We start from the raw sequence: 14615 nt of genomic DNA, 5'->3' as shown, positions 1-14615 counted from the left end.
GATGCTGCAGTGACCACAGGTGTGAGAGGATCTACAATTGGCATCTGGTGTTATCTCTCTGCTTCCACTACAAATAAAGTTACCTGTTGTTACCTGAACGTCAAATACTAAGAATGGGCGGCCTATGAAAGAATTAGTACTTTCATTAAGTATACTAAACCGGCTAATTGGGAATAGACAAACTGTAAAAAGCCCTCTGAGAAAGCCCCTCTCTAACCTTTGTTAGTAAGCTTTTCTGTAGCCTGCCTGTTGATGTATTTTCGGTTTGAACAGTGCACAACATGAAGAGACGGAACACTGGCGGCTTGTCACAATGCCCCCCGATGACATCACAATAGCGCTGCTGCCTAGAAAACAAGCTGCGCAGAAGAAGTTGTTCTTTGGGTGGGAGGGTGGGCTAGTGGAAGGAGGGGGCAATCTCTTTTTTTCCCGGGTGGTAGGGGGATGACAGGAGAAGGGAAGCGGGTGGTGAGAAAGGTACAGAGGGCAGGGTTTGGGGGCTGGGAAGGAAAGGGAAAAGATTAGGGTTTGGGGATGATGAAAGGGCTTTCTACGGGTAAGGATGGCAAAGGGTGGCAGTGACGGAAAGTCAGGCAACCTGTCCTGTCCGTCTTTTTGTATCGTGAATTGGAAAGACTGCAAGGGGGAGGGGAGTTGCTTGCGCCCTAAAGGAGGAGTTATTCAGATTCATTGCAGTGGGCGGCGGCTGCAAAACGCACCATTCTTCTTGTTTTTGCTCTGCAAAGCAGCCTTTTCAAGGGTTGGCTTGGGTGACAAAATGTCTTGTGTAGGCGTGGGTTTGTCTCCCTCTCGCTCTCTCTCCCTAAGATGTGTCCGGCATAGGCCAGGGTGCCACTCGAGGCCCAAACCAATTCTGGTTATCGCTTCTCGGCCTTTTGGCTAAGATCAAGTGTAGTATCTGTTCTTATCAGTTTAATATCTGATACGTCCCCTATCTGGGGACCATATATTAAATGGATTTTTAGAACAGGGAGATGGAAAAAGAGCTTGCTCTGTCCACTCCACGCATTGACCTGGTATTGCAGTACCTCCAGGAACGGTGCACCCCTTCTTAACCCAGTTTCCAAAAGCAGAACTCGATTCACCTGATTCATATTAGCCCGATTAGCGAATTGAAATGAATTTTTATCTAACACACTTTTTACTTGCTTTATTCATCCAAATAGCAAACTCATCACCACTCAACTTCACCAACTCTGCTATGTCCCGTGCAGTATCTTGTTGTCAGTCTAATCTAGATCATGTGTAATTGAATGGAATAGATCCCTTTTGGACAAAGTGGAGTCAGATGCTGCAGTGACCACAGGTGTGAGAGGATCTACAATTGGCATCTGGTGTTATCTCTCTGCTTCCACTCCAAATAAAGTTACCTGTTGTTACCTGAACGTCAAATACTAAGAATGGGCGGCCTATGAAAGAATTAGTACTTTCATTAAGTATACTAAACCGGCTAATTGGGAATAGACAAACTGTAAAAAGCCCTCTGAGAAAGCCCCTCTCTAACCTTTGTTAGTAAGCTTTTCTGTAGCCTGCCTGTTGATGTATTTTCGGTTTGAACAGTGCACAACATGAAGAGACGGAACACTGGCGGCTTGTCACAATGCCCCCCGATGACATCACAATAGCGCTGCTGCCTAGAAAACAAGCTGCGCAGAAGAAGTTGTTCTTTGGGTGGGAGGGTGGGCTAGTGGAAGGAGGGGGCAATCTCTTTTTTTCCCGGGTGGTAGGGGGATGACAGGAGAAGGGAAGCGGGTGGTGAGAAAGGTACAGAGGGCAGGGTTTGGGGGCTGGGAAGGAAAGGGAAAAGATTAGGGTTTGGGGATGATGAAAGGGCTTTCTACGGGTAAGGATGGCAAAGGGTGGCAGTGACGGAAAGTCAGGCAACCTGTCCTGTCCGTCTTTTTGTATCGTGAATTGGAAAGACTGCAAGGGGGAGGGGAGTTGCTTGCGCCCTAAAGGAGGAGTTATTCAGATTCATTGCAGTGGGCGGCGGCTGCAAAACGCACCATTCTTCTTGTTTTTGCTCTGCAAAGCAGCCTTTTCAAGGGTTGGCTTGGGTGACAAAATGTCTTGTGTAGGCGTGGGTTTGTCTCCCTCTCGCTCTCTCTCCCTAAGATGTGTCCGGCATAGGCCAGGGTGCCACTCGAGGCCCAAACCAATTCTGGTTATCGCTTCTCGGCCTTTTGGCTAAGATCAAGTGTAGTATCTGTTCTTATCAGTTTAATATCTGATACGTCCCCTATCTGGGGACCATATATTAAATGGATTTTTAGAACAGGGAGATGGAAAAAGAGCTTGCTCTGTCCACTCCACGCATTGACCTGGTATTGCAGTACCTCCAGGAACGGTGCACCCCTTCTTAACCCAGTTTCCAAAAGCAGAACTCGATTCACCTGATTCATATTAGCCCGATTAGCGAATTGAAATGAATTTTTATCTAACACACTTTTTACTTGCTTTATTCATCCAAATAGCAAACTCATCACCACTCAACTTCACCAACTCTGCTATGTCCCGTGCAGTATCTTGTTGTCAGTCTAATCTAGATCATGTGTAATTGAATGGAATAGATCCCTTTTGGACAAAGTGGAGTCAGATGCTGCAGTGACCACAGGTGTGAGAGGATCTACAATTGGCATCTGGTGTTATCTCTCTGCTTCCACTCCAAATAAAGTTACCTGTTGTTACCTGAACGTCAAATACTAAGAATGGGCGGCCTATGAAAGAATTAGTACTTTCATTAAGTATACTAAACCGGCTAATTGGGAATAGACAAACTGTAAAAAGCCCTCTGAGAAAGCCCCTCTCTAACCTTTGTTAGTAAGCTTTTCTGTAGCCTGCCTGTTGATGTATTTTCGGTTTGAACAGTGCACAACATGAAGAGACGGAACACTGGCGGCTTGTCACAATGCCCCCCGATGACATCACAATAGCGCTGCTGCCTAGAAAACAAGCTGCGCAGAAGAAGTTGTTCTTTGGGTGGGAGGGTGGGCTAGTGGAAGGAGGGGGCAATCTCTTTTTTTCCCGGGTGGTAGGGGGATGACAGGAGAAGGGAAGCGGGTGGTGAGAAAGGTACAGAGGGCAGGGTTTGGGGGCTGGGAAGGAAAGGGAAAAGATTAGGGTTTGGGGATGATGAAAGGGCTTTCTACGGGTAAGGATGGCAAAGGGTGGCAGTGACGGAAAGTCAGGCAACCTGTCCTGTCCGTCTTTTTGTATCGTGAATTGGAAAGACTGCAAGGGGGAGGGGAGTTGCTTGCGCCCTAAAGGAGGAGTTATTCAGATTCATTGCAGTGGGCGGCGGCTGCAAAACGCACCATTCTTCTTGTTTTTGCTCTGCAAAGCAGCCTTTTCAAGGGTTGGCTTGGGTGACAAAATGTCTTGTGTAGGCGTGGGTTTGTCTCCCTCTCGCTCTCTCTCCCTAAGATGTGTCCGGCATAGGCCAGGGTGCCACTCGAGGCCCAAACCAATTCTGGTTATCGCTTCTCGGCCTTTTGGCTAAGATCAAGTGTAGTATCTGTTCTTATCAGTTTAATATCTGATACGTCCCCTATCTGGGGACCATATATTAAATGGATTTTTAGAACAGGGAGATGGAAAAAGAGCTTGCTCTGTCCACTCCACGCATTGACCTGGTATTGCAGTACCTCCAGGAACGGTGCACCCCTTCTTAACCCAGTTTCCAAAAGCAGAACTCGATTCACCTGATTCATATTAGCCCGATTAGCGAATTGAAATGAATTTTTATCTAACACACTTTTTACTTGCTTTATTCATCCAAATAGCAAACTCATCACCACTCAACTTCACCAACTCTGCTATGTCCCGTGCAGTATCTTGTTGTCAGTCTAATCTAGATCATGTGTAATTGAATGGAATAGATCCCTTTTGGACAAAGTGGAGTCAGATGCTGCAGTGACCACAGGTGTGAGAGGATCTACAATTGGCATCTGGTGTTATCTCTCTGCTTCCACTCCAAATAAAGTTACCTGTTGTTACCTGAACGTCAAATACTAAGAATGGGCGGCCTATGAAAGAATTAGTACTTTCATTAAGTATACTAAACCGGCTAATTGGGAATAGACAAACTGTAAAAAGCCCTCTGAGAAAGCCCCTCTCTAACCTTTGTTAGTAAGCTTTTCTGTAGCCTGCCTGTTGATGTATTTTCGGTTTGAACAGTGCACAACATGAAGAGACGGAACACTGGCGGCTTGTCACAATGCCCCCCGATGACATCACAATAGCGCTGCTGCCTAGAAAACAAGCTGCGCAGAAGAAGTTGTTCTTTGGGTGGGAGGGTGGGCTAGTGGAAGGAGGGGGCAATCTCTTTTTTTCCCGGGTGGTAGGGGGATGACAGGAGAAGGGAAGCGGGTGGTGAGAAAGGTACAGAGGGCAGGGTTTGGGGGCTGGGAAGGAAAGGGAAAAGATTAGGGTTTGGGGATGATGAAAGGGCTTTCTACGGGTAAGGATGGCAAAGGGTGGCAGTGACGGAAAGTCAGGCAACCTGTCCTGTCCGTCTTTTTGTATCGTGAATTGGAAAGACTGCAAGGGGGAGGGGAGTTGCTTGCGCCCTAAAGGAGGAGTTATTCAGATTCATTGCAGTGGGCGGCGGCTGCAAAACGCACCATTCTTCTTGTTTTTGCTCTGCAAAGCAGCCTTTTCAAGGGTTGGCTTGGGTGACAAAATGTCTTGTGTAGGCGTGGGTTTGTCTCCCTCTCGCTCTCTCTCCCTAAGATGTGTCCGGCATAGGCCAGGGTGCCACTCGAGGCCCAAACCAATTCTGGTTATCGCTTCTCGGCCTTTTGGCTAAGATCAAGTGTAGTATCTGTTCTTATCAGTTTAATATCTGATACGTCCCCTATCTGGGGACCATATATTAAATGGATTTTTAGAACAGGGAGATGGAAAAAGAGCTTGCTCTGTCCACTCCACGCATTGACCTGGTATTGCAGTACCTCCAGGAACGGTGCACCCCTTCTTAACCCAGTTTCCAAAAGCAGAACTCGATTCACCTGATTCATATTAGCCCGATTAGCGAATTGAAATGAATTTTTATCTAACACACTTTTTACTTGCTTTATTCATCCAAATAGCAAACTCATCACCACTCAACTTCACCAACTCTGCTATGTCCTGTGCAGTATCTTGTTGTCAGTCTAATCTAGATCATGTGTAATTGAATGGAATAGATCCCTTTTGGACAAAGTGGAGTCAGATGCTGCAGTGACCACAGGTGTGAGAGGATCTACAATTGGCATCTGGTGTTATCTCTCTGCTTCCACTCCAAATAAAGTTACCTGTTGTTACCTGAACGTCAAATACTAAGAATGGGCGGCCTATGAAAGAATTAGTACTTTCATTAAGTATACTAAACCGGCTAATTGGGAATAGACAAACTGTAAAAAGCCCTCTGAGAAAGCCCCTCTCTAACCTTTGTTAGTAAGCTTTTCTGTAGCCTGCCTGTTGATGTATTTTCGGTTTGAACAGTGCACAACATGAAGAGATGGAACACTGGCGGCTTGTCACAATGCCCCCCGATGACATCACAATAGCGCTGCTGCCTAGAAAACAAGCTGCGCAGAAGAAGTTGTTCTTTGGGTGGGAGGGTGGGCTAGTGGAAGGAGGGGGCAATCTCTTTTTTTCCCGGGTGGTAGGGGGATGACAGGAGAAGGGAAGCGGGTGGTGAGAAAGGTACAAAGGGCAGGGTTTGGGGGCTGGGAAGGAAAGGGAAAAGATTAGGGTTTGGGGATGATGAAAGGGCTTTCTACGGGTAAGGATGGCAAAGGGTGGCAGTGACGGAAAGTCAGGCAACCTGTCCTGTCCGTCTTTTTGTATCGTGAATTGGAAAGACTGCAAGGGGGAGGGGAGTTGCTTGCGCCCTAAAGGAGGAGTTATTCAGATTCATTGCAGTGGGCGGCGGCTGCAAAACGCACCATTCTTCTTGTTTTTGCTCTGCAAAGCAGCCTTTTCAAGGGTTGGCTTGGGTGACAAAATGTCTTGTGTAGGCGTGGGTTTGTCTCCCTCTCGCTCTCTCTCCCTAAGATGTGTCCGGCATAGGCCAGGGTGCCACTCGAGGCCCAAACCAATTCTGGTTATCGCTTCTCGGCCTTTTGGCTAAGATCAAGTGTAGTATCTGTTCTTATCAGTTTAATATCTGATACGTCCCCTATCTGGGGACCATATATTAAATGGATTTTTAGAACAGGGAGATGGAAAAAGAGCTTGCTCTGTCCACTCCACGCATTGACCTGGTATTGCAGTACCTCCAGGAACGGTGCACCCCTTCTTAACCCAGTTTCCAAAAGCAGAACTCGATTCACCTGATTCATATTAGCCCGATTAGCGAATTGAAATGAATTTTTATCTAACACACTTTTTACTTGCTTTATTCATCCAAATAGCAAACTCATCACCACTCAACTTCACCAACTCTGCTATGTCCCGTGCAGTATCTTGTTGTCAGTCTAATCTAGATCATGTGTAATTGAATGGAATAGATCCCTTTTGGACAAAGTGGAGTCAGATGCTGCAGTGACCACAGGTGTGAGAGGATCTACAATTGGCATCTGGTGTTATCTCTCTGCTTCCACTCCAAATAAAGTTACCTGTTGTTACCTGAACGTCAAATACTAAGAATGGGCGGCCTATGAAAGAATTAGTACTTTCATTAAGTATACTAAACCGGCTAATTGGGAATAGACAAACTGTAAAAAGCCCTCTGAGAAAGCCCCTCTCTAACCTTTGTTAGTAAGCTTTTCTGTAGCCTGCCTGTTGATGTATTTTCGGTTTGAACAGTGCACAACATGAAGAGACGGAACACTGGCGGCTTGTCACAATGCCCCCCGATGACATCACAATAGCGCTGCTGCCTAGAAAACAAGCTGCGCAGAAGAAGTTGTTCTTTGGGTGGGAGGGTGGGCTAGTGGAAGGAGGGGGCAATCTCTTTTTTTCCCGGGTGGTAGGGGGATGACAGGAGAAGGGAAGCGGGTGGTGAGAAAGGTACAGAGGGCAGGGTTTGGGGGCTGGGAAGGAAAGGGAAAAGATTAGGGTTTGGGGATGATGAAAGGGCTTTCTACGGGTAAGGATGGCAAAGGGTGGCTGTGACGGAAAGTCAGGCAACCTGTCCTGTCCGTCTTTTTGTATCGTGAATTGGAAAGACTGCAAGGGGGAGGGGAGTTGCTTGCGCCCTAAAGGAGGAGTTATTCAGATTCATTGCAGTGGGCGGCGGCTGCAAAACACACCATTCTTCTTGTTTTTGCTCTGCAAAGCAGCCTTTTCAAGGGTTGGCTTGGGTGACAAAATGTCTTGTGTAGGCGTGGGTTTGTCTCCCTCTCGCTCTCTCTCCCTAAGATGTGTCCGGCATAGGCCAGGGTGCCACTCGAGGCCCAAACCAATTCTGGTTATCGCTTCTCGGCCTTTTGGCTAAGATCAAGTGTAGTATCTGTTCTTATCAGTTTAATATCTGATACGTCCCCTATCTGGGGACCATATATTAAATGGATTTTTAGAACAGGGAGATGGAAAAAGAGCTTGCTCTGTCCACTCCACGCATTGACCTGGTATTGCAGTACCTCCAGGAACGGTGCACCCCTTCTTAACCCAGTTTCCAAAAGCAGAACTCGATTCACCTGATTCATATTAGCCCGATTAGCGAATTGAAATGAATTTTTATCTAACACACTTTTTACTTGCTTTATTCATCCAAATAGCAAACTCATCACCACTCAACTTCACCAACTCTGCTATGTCCCGTGCAGTATCTTGTTGTCAGTCTAATCTAGATCATGTGTAATTGAATGGAATAGATCCCTTTTGGACAAAGTGGAGTCAGATGCTGCAGTGACCACAGGTGTGAGAGGATCTACAATTGGCATCTGGTGTTATCTCTCTGCTTCCACTCCAAATAAAGTTACCTGTTGTTACCTGAACGTCAAATACTAAGAATGGGCGGCCTATGAAAGAATTAGTACTTTCATTAAGTATACTAAACCGGCTAATTGGGAATAGACAAACTGTAAAAAGCCCTCTGAGAAAGCCCCTCTCTAACCTTTGTTAGTAAGCTTTTCTGTAGCCTGCCTGTTGATGTATTTTCGGTTTGAACAGTGCACAACATGAAGAGACGGAACACTGGCGGCTTGTCACAATGCCCCCCGATGACATCACAATAGCGCTGCTGCCTAGAAAACAAGCTGCGCAGAAGAAGTTGTTCTTTGGGTGGGAGGGTGGGCTAGTGGAAGGAGGGGGCAATCTCTTTTTTTCCCGGGTGGTAGGGGGATGACAGGAGAAGGGAAGCGGGTGGTGAGAAAGGTACAGAGGGCAGGGTTTGGGGGCTGGGAAGGAAAGGGAAAAGATTAGGGTTTGGGGATGATGAAAGGGCTTTCTACGGGTAAGGATGGCAAAGGGTGGCAGTGACGGAAAGTCAGGCAACCTGTCCTGTCCATCTTTTTGTATCGTGAATTGGAAAGACTGCAAGGGGGAGGGGAGTTGCTTGCGCCCTAAAGGAGGAGTTATTCAGATTCATTGCAGTGGGCGGCGGCTGCAAAACGCACCATTCTTCTTGTTTTTGCTCTGCAAAGCAGCCTTTTCAAGGGTTGGCTTGGGTGACAAAATGTCTTGTGTAGGCGTGGGTTTGTCTCCCTCTCGCTCTCTCTCCCTAAGATGTGTCCGGCATAGGCCAGGGTGCCACTCGAGGCCCAAACCAATTCTGGTTATCGCTTCTCGGCCTTTTGGCTAAGATCAAGTGTAGTATCTGTTCTTATCAGTTTAATATCTGATACGTCCCCTATCTGGGGACCATATATTAAATGGATTTTTAGAACAGGGAGATGGAAAAAGAGCTTGCTCTGTCCACTCCACGCATTGACCTGGTATTGCAGTACCTCCAGGAACGGTGCACCCCTTCTTAACCCAGTTTCCAAAAGCAGAACTCGATTCACCTGATTCATATTAGCCCGATTAGCGAATTGAAATGAATTTTTATCTAACACACTTTTTACTTGCTTTATTCATCCAAATAGCAAACTCATCACCACTCAACTTCACCAACTCTGCTATGTCCCGTGCAGTATCTTGTTGTCAGTCTAATCTAGATCATGTGTAATTGAATGGAATAGATCCCTTTTGGACAAAGTGGAGTCAGATGCTGCAGTGACCACAGGTGTGAGAGGATCTACAATTGGCATCTGGTGTTATCTCTCTGCTTCCACTCCAAATAAAGTTACCTGTTGTTACCTGAACGTCAAATACTAAGAATGGGCGGCCTATGAAAGAATTAGTACTTTCATTAAGTATACTAAACCGGCTAATTGGGAATAGACAAACTGTAAAAAGCCCTCTGAGAAAGCCCCTCTCTAACCTTTGTTAGTAAGCTTTTCTGTAGCCTGCCTGTTGATGTATTTTCGGTTTGAACAGTGCACAACATGAAGAGACGGAACACTGGCGGCTTGTCACAATGCCCCCCGATGACATCACAATAGCGCTGCTGCCTAGAAAACAAGCTGCGCAGAAGAAGTTGTTCTTTGGGTGGGAGGGTGGGCTAGTGGAAGGAGGGGGCAATCTCTTTTTTTCCCGGGTGGTAGGGGGATGACAGGAGAAGGGAAGCGGGTGGTGAGAAAGGTACAGAGGGCAGGGTTTGGGGGCTGGGAAGGAAAGGGAAAAGATTAGGGTTTGGGGATGATGAAAGGGCTTTCTACGGGTAAGGATGGCAAAGGGTGGCAGTGACGGAAAGTCAGGCAACCTGTCCTGTCCGTCTTTTTGTATCGTGAATTGGAAAGACTGCAAGGGGGAGGGGAGTTGCTTGCGCCCTAAAGGAGGAGTTATTCAGATTCATTGCAGTGGGCGGCGGCTGCAAAACGCACCATTCTTCTTGTTTTTGCTCTGCAAAGCAGCCTTTTCAAGGGTTGGCTTGGGTGACAAAATGTCTTGTGTAGGCGTGGGTTTGTCTCCCTCTCGCTCTCTCTCCCTAAGATGTGTCCGGCATAGGCCAGGGTGCCACTCGAGGCCCAAACCAATTCTGGTTATCGCTTCTCGGCCTTTTGGCTAAGATCAAGTGTAGTATCTGTTCTTATCAGTTTAATATCTGATACGTCCCCTATCTGGGGACCATATATTAAATGGATTTTTAGAACAGGGAGATGGAAAAAGAGCTTGCTCTGTCCACTCCACGCATTGACCTGGTATTGCAGTACCTCCAGGAACGGTGCACCCCTTCTTAACCCAGTTTCCAAAAGCAGAACTCGATTCACCTGATTCATATTAGCCCGATTAGCGAATTGAAATGAATTTTTATCTAACACACTTTTTACTTGCTTTATTCATCCAAATAGCAAACTCATCACCACTCAACTTCACCAACTCTGCTATGTCCCGTGCAGTATCTTGTTGTCAGTCTAATCTAGATCATGTGTAATTGAATGGAATAGATCCCTTTTGGACAAAGTGGAGTCAGATGCTGCAGTGACCACAGGTGTGAGAGGATCTACAATTGGCATCTGGTGTTATCTCTCTGCTTCCACTCCAAATAAAGTTACCTGTTGTTACCTGAACGTCAAATACTAAGAATGGGCGGCCTATGAAAGAATTAGTACTTTCATTAAGTATACTAAACCGGCTAATTGGGAATAGACAAACTGTAAAAAGCCCTCTGAGAAAGCCCCTCTCTAACCTTTGTTAGTAAGCTTTTCTGTAGCCTGCCTGTTGATGTATTTTCGGTTTGAACAGTGCACAACATGAAGAGACGGAACACTGGCGGCTTGTCACAATGCCCCCCGATGACATCACAATAGCGCTGCTGCCTAGAAAACAAGCTGCGCAGAAGAAGTTGTTCTTTGGGTGGGAGGGTGGGCTAGTGGAAGGAGGGGGCAATCTCTTTTTTTCCCGGGTGGTAGGGGGATGACAGGAGAAGGGAAGCGGGTGGTGAGAAAGGTACAGAGGGCAGGGTTTGGGGGCTGGGAAGGAAAGGGAAAAGATTAGGGTTTGGGGATGATGAAAGGGCTTTCTACGGGTAAGGATGGCAAAGGGTGGCAGTGACGGAAAGTCAGGCAACCTGTCCTGTCCGTCTTTTTGTATCGTGAATTGGAAAGACTGCAAGGGGGAGGGGAGTTGCTTGCGCCCTAAAGGAGGAGTTATTCAGATTCATTGCAGTGGGCGGCGGCTGCAAAACGCACCATTCTTCTTGTTTTTGCTCTGCAAAGCAGCCTTTTCAAGGGTTGGCTTGGGTGACAAAATGTCTTGTGTAGGCGTGGGTTTGTCTCCCTCTCGCTCTCTCTCCCTAAGATGTGTCCGGCATAGGCCAGGGTGCCACTCGAGGCCCAAACCAATTCTGGTTATCGCTTCTCGGCCTTTTGGCTAAGATCAAGTGTAGTATCTGTTCTTATCAGTTTAATATCTGATACGTCCCCTATCTGGGGACCATATATTAAATGGATTTTTAGAACAGGGAGATGGAAAAAGAGCTTGCTCTGTCCACTCCACGCATTGACCTGGTATTGCAGTACCTCCAGGAACGGTGCACCCCTTCTTAACCCAGTTTCCAAAAGCAGAACTCGATTCACCTGATTCATATTAGCCCGATTAGCGAATTGAAATGAATTTTTATCTAACACACTTTTTACTTGCTTTATTCATCCAAATAGCAAACTCATCACCACTCAACTTCACCAACTCTGCTATGTCCCGTGCAGTATCTTGTTGTCAGTCTAATCTAGATCATGTGTAATTGAATGGAATAGATCCCTTTTGGACAAAGTGGAGTCAGATGCTGCAGTGACCACAGGTGTGAGAGGATCTACAATTGGCATCTGGTGTTATCTCTCTGCTTCCACTCCAAATAAAGTTACCTGTTGTTACCTGAACGTCAAATACTAAGAATGGGCGGCCTATGAAAGAATTAGTACTTTCATTAAGTATACTAAACCGGCTAATTGGGAATAGACAAACTGTAAAAAGCCCTCTGAGAAAGCCCCTCTCTAACCTTTGTTAGTAAGCTTTTCTGTAGCCTGCCTGTTGATGTATTTTCGGTTTGAACAGTGCACAACATGAAGAGACGGAACACTGGCGGCTTGTCACAATGCCCCCCGATGACATCACAATAGCGCTGCTGCCTAGAAAACAAGCTGCGCAGAAGAAGTTGTTCTTTGGGTGGGAGGGTGGGCTAGTGGAAGGAGGGGGCAATCTCTTTTTTTCCCGGGTGGTAGGGGGATGACAGGAGAAGGGAAGCGGGTGGTGAGAAAGGTACAGAGGGCAGGGTTTGGGGGCTGGGAAGGAAAGGGAAAAGATTAGGGTTTGGGGATGATGAAAGGGCTTTCTACGGGTAAGGATGGCAAAGGGTGGCAGTGACGGAAAGTCAGGCAACCTGTCCTGTCCGTCTTTTTGTATCGTGAATTGGAAAGACTGCAAGGGGGAGGGGAGTTGCTTGCGCCCTAAAGGAGGAGTTATTCAGATTCATTGCAGTGGGCGGCGGCTGCAAAACGCACCATTCTTCTTGTTTTTGCTCTGCAAAGCAGCCTTTTCAAGGGTTGGCTTGGGTGACAAAATGTCTTGTGTAGGCGTGGGTTTGTCTCCCTCTCGCTCTCTCTCCCTAAGATGTGTCCGGCATAGGCCAGGGTGCCACTCGAGGCCCAAACCAATTCTGGTTATCGCTTCTCGGCCTTTTGGCTAAGATCAAGTGTAGTATCTGTTCTTATCAGTTTAATATCTGATACGTCCCCTATCTGGGGACCATATATTAAATGGATTTTTAGAACAGGGAGATGGAAAAAGAGCTTGCTCTGTCCACTCCACGCATTGACCTGGTATTGCAGTACCTCCAGGAACGGTGCACCCCTTCTTAACCCAGTTTCCAAAAGCAGAACTCGATTCACCTGATTCATATTAGCCCGATTAGCGAATTGAAATGAATTTTTATCTAACACACTTTTTACTTGCTTTATTCATCCAAATAGCAAACTCATCACCACTCAACTTCACCAACTCTGCTATGTCCCGTGCAGTATCTTGTTGTCAGTCTAATCTAGATCATGTGTAATTGAATGGAATAGATCCCTTTTGGACAAAGTGGAGTCAGATGCTGCAGTGACCACAGGTGTGAGAGGATCTACAATTGGCATCTGGTGTTATCTCTCTGCTTCCACTCCAAATAAAGTTACCTGTTGTTACCTGAACGTCAAATACTAAGAATGGGCGGCCTATGAAAGAATTAGTACTTTCATTAAGTATACTAAACCGGCTAATTGGGAATAGACAAACTGTAAAAAGCCCTCTGAGAAAGCCCCTCTCTAACCTTTGTTAGTAAGCTTTTCTGTAGCCTGCCTGTTGATGTATTTTCGGTTTGAACAGTGCACAACATGAAGAGACGGAACACTGGCGGCTTGTCACAATGCCCCCCGATGACATCACAATAGCGCTGCTGCCTAGAAAACAAGCTGCGCAGAAGAAGTTGTTCTTTGGGTGGGAGGGTGGGCTAGTGGAAGGAGGGGGCAATCTCTTTTTTTCCCGGGTGGTAGGGGGATGACAGGAGAAGGGAAGCGGGTGGTGAGAAAGGTACAGAGGGCAGGGTTTGGGGGCTGGGAAGGAAAGGGAAAAGATTAGGGTTTGGGGATGATGAAAGGGCTTTCTACGGGTAAGGATGGCAAAGGGTGGCAGTGACGGAAAGTCAGGCAACCTGTCCTGTCCGTCTTTTTGTATCGTGAATTGGAAAGACTGCAAGGGGGAGGGGAGTTGCTTGCGCCCTAAAGGAGGAGTTATTCAGATTCATTGCAGTGGGCGGCGGCTGCAAAACGCACCATTCTTCTTGTTTTTGCTCTGCAAAGCAGCCTTTTCAAGGGTTGGCTTGGGTGACAAAATGTCTTGTGTAGGCGTGGGTTTGTCTCCCTCTCGCTCTCTCTCCCTAAGATGTGTCCGGCATAGGCCAGGGTGCCACTCGAGGCCCAAACCAATTCTGGTTATCGCTTCTCGGCCTTTTGGCTAAGATCAAGTGTAGTTTGGGAGGGTACTACCTTGGTTGGTGCTGAAAGGTGCCAGGGTATTGCACAACTGCTGGCCTTGGGGGAGTGTGCATCGTAGGATGTCATAGCCCTCTTGTGACGGACAGTTACCTGGGCAACGAGAGGCGGTCACTTTATTATTTTCAAACTCATCCTTCAAAAAAAAGAAAAAAAAAAAAAAAAAAAAAAAAAAAAAAAAAATCTGTTCTTATCAGTTTAATATCTGATACGTCCCCTATCTGGGGACCATATATTAAATGGATTTTTAGAACAGGGAGATGGAAAAAGAGCTTGCTCTGTCCACTCCACGCATTGACCTGGTATTGCAGTACCTCCAGGAACGGTGCACCCCTTCTTAACCCAGTTTCCAAAAGCAGAACTCGATTCACCTGATTCATATTAGCCCGATTAGCGAATTGAAATGAATTTTTATCTAACACACTTTTTACTTGCTTTATTCATCCAAATAGCAAACTCATCACCACTCAACTTCACCAACTCTGCTATGTCCCGTGCAGTATCTTGTTGTCAGTCTAATCTAGATCATGTGTAATTGAATGGAATAGATCCCTTTTGGACAAAGTGGAGTCAGATGCTGCAGTGACCACAGGTGTG

At 46.6% G+C, this 14615-nt stretch overlaps 10 non-coding genes and 1 pseudogene across 10 annotated transcripts; all 11 read left to right on the top strand.

Moving 5' to 3' along the window:
• Positions 1-880: 880 nt before the first annotated feature.
• On the top strand, positions 881-1071 carry LOC142272239 (U2 spliceosomal RNA). Its single transcript, XR_012737139.1, has one exon. It is a non-coding gene; the product is annotated as a U2 spliceosomal RNA (small nuclear RNA).
• A 1117-nt stretch (positions 1072-2188) lies between these two features.
• Positions 2189-2379, top strand: LOC142272238 (U2 spliceosomal RNA). The gene has a single exon (XR_012737138.1). It is a non-coding gene; the product is annotated as a U2 spliceosomal RNA (small nuclear RNA).
• Positions 2380-3496: 1117 nt separating this feature from the next.
• LOC142272237 (U2 spliceosomal RNA) lies at positions 3497-3687 on the top strand. Its single transcript, XR_012737137.1, has one exon. It is a non-coding gene; the product is annotated as a U2 spliceosomal RNA (small nuclear RNA).
• Positions 3688-4804: 1117 nt separating this feature from the next.
• Positions 4805-4995, top strand: LOC142272236 (U2 spliceosomal RNA). The gene has a single exon (XR_012737136.1). It is a non-coding gene; the product is annotated as a U2 spliceosomal RNA (small nuclear RNA).
• A 1117-nt stretch (positions 4996-6112) lies between these two features.
• On the top strand, positions 6113-6303 carry LOC142272230 (U2 spliceosomal RNA). The gene has a single exon (XR_012737135.1). It is a non-coding gene; the product is annotated as a U2 spliceosomal RNA (small nuclear RNA).
• A 1117-nt stretch (positions 6304-7420) lies between these two features.
• LOC142272282 (U2 spliceosomal RNA) lies at positions 7421-7611 on the top strand. The gene has a single exon (XR_012737178.1). It is a non-coding gene; the product is annotated as a U2 spliceosomal RNA (small nuclear RNA).
• A 1117-nt stretch (positions 7612-8728) lies between these two features.
• On the top strand, positions 8729-8919 carry LOC142272270 (U2 spliceosomal RNA). The gene has a single exon (XR_012737167.1). It is a non-coding gene; the product is annotated as a U2 spliceosomal RNA (small nuclear RNA).
• A 1117-nt stretch (positions 8920-10036) lies between these two features.
• On the top strand, positions 10037-10227 carry LOC142272258 (U2 spliceosomal RNA). The gene has a single exon (XR_012737156.1). It is a non-coding gene; the product is annotated as a U2 spliceosomal RNA (small nuclear RNA).
• A 1117-nt stretch (positions 10228-11344) lies between these two features.
• On the top strand, positions 11345-11535 carry LOC142272246 (U2 spliceosomal RNA). The gene has a single exon (XR_012737145.1). It is a non-coding gene; the product is annotated as a U2 spliceosomal RNA (small nuclear RNA).
• A 1117-nt stretch (positions 11536-12652) lies between these two features.
• On the top strand, positions 12653-12843 carry LOC142272224 (U2 spliceosomal RNA). Its single transcript, XR_012737130.1, has one exon. It is a non-coding gene; the product is annotated as a U2 spliceosomal RNA (small nuclear RNA).
• A 1308-nt stretch (positions 12844-14151) lies between these two features.
• Positions 14152-14354, top strand: LOC142272229 (U2 spliceosomal RNA; annotated as a pseudogene).
• The last annotated feature ends 261 nt before the right edge of the window (positions 14355-14615 follow it).

Source organism: Anomaloglossus baeobatrachus, unplaced genomic scaffold (genome assembly GCF_048569485.1).
Source record: "Anomaloglossus baeobatrachus isolate aAnoBae1 unplaced genomic scaffold, aAnoBae1.hap1 Scaffold_3469, whole genome shotgun sequence".
Lineage (NCBI taxonomy): Eukaryota > Metazoa > Chordata > Amphibia > Anura > Aromobatidae > Anomaloglossus > Anomaloglossus baeobatrachus.
This window is presented reverse-complemented; position numbering and strand designations above follow the sequence as displayed.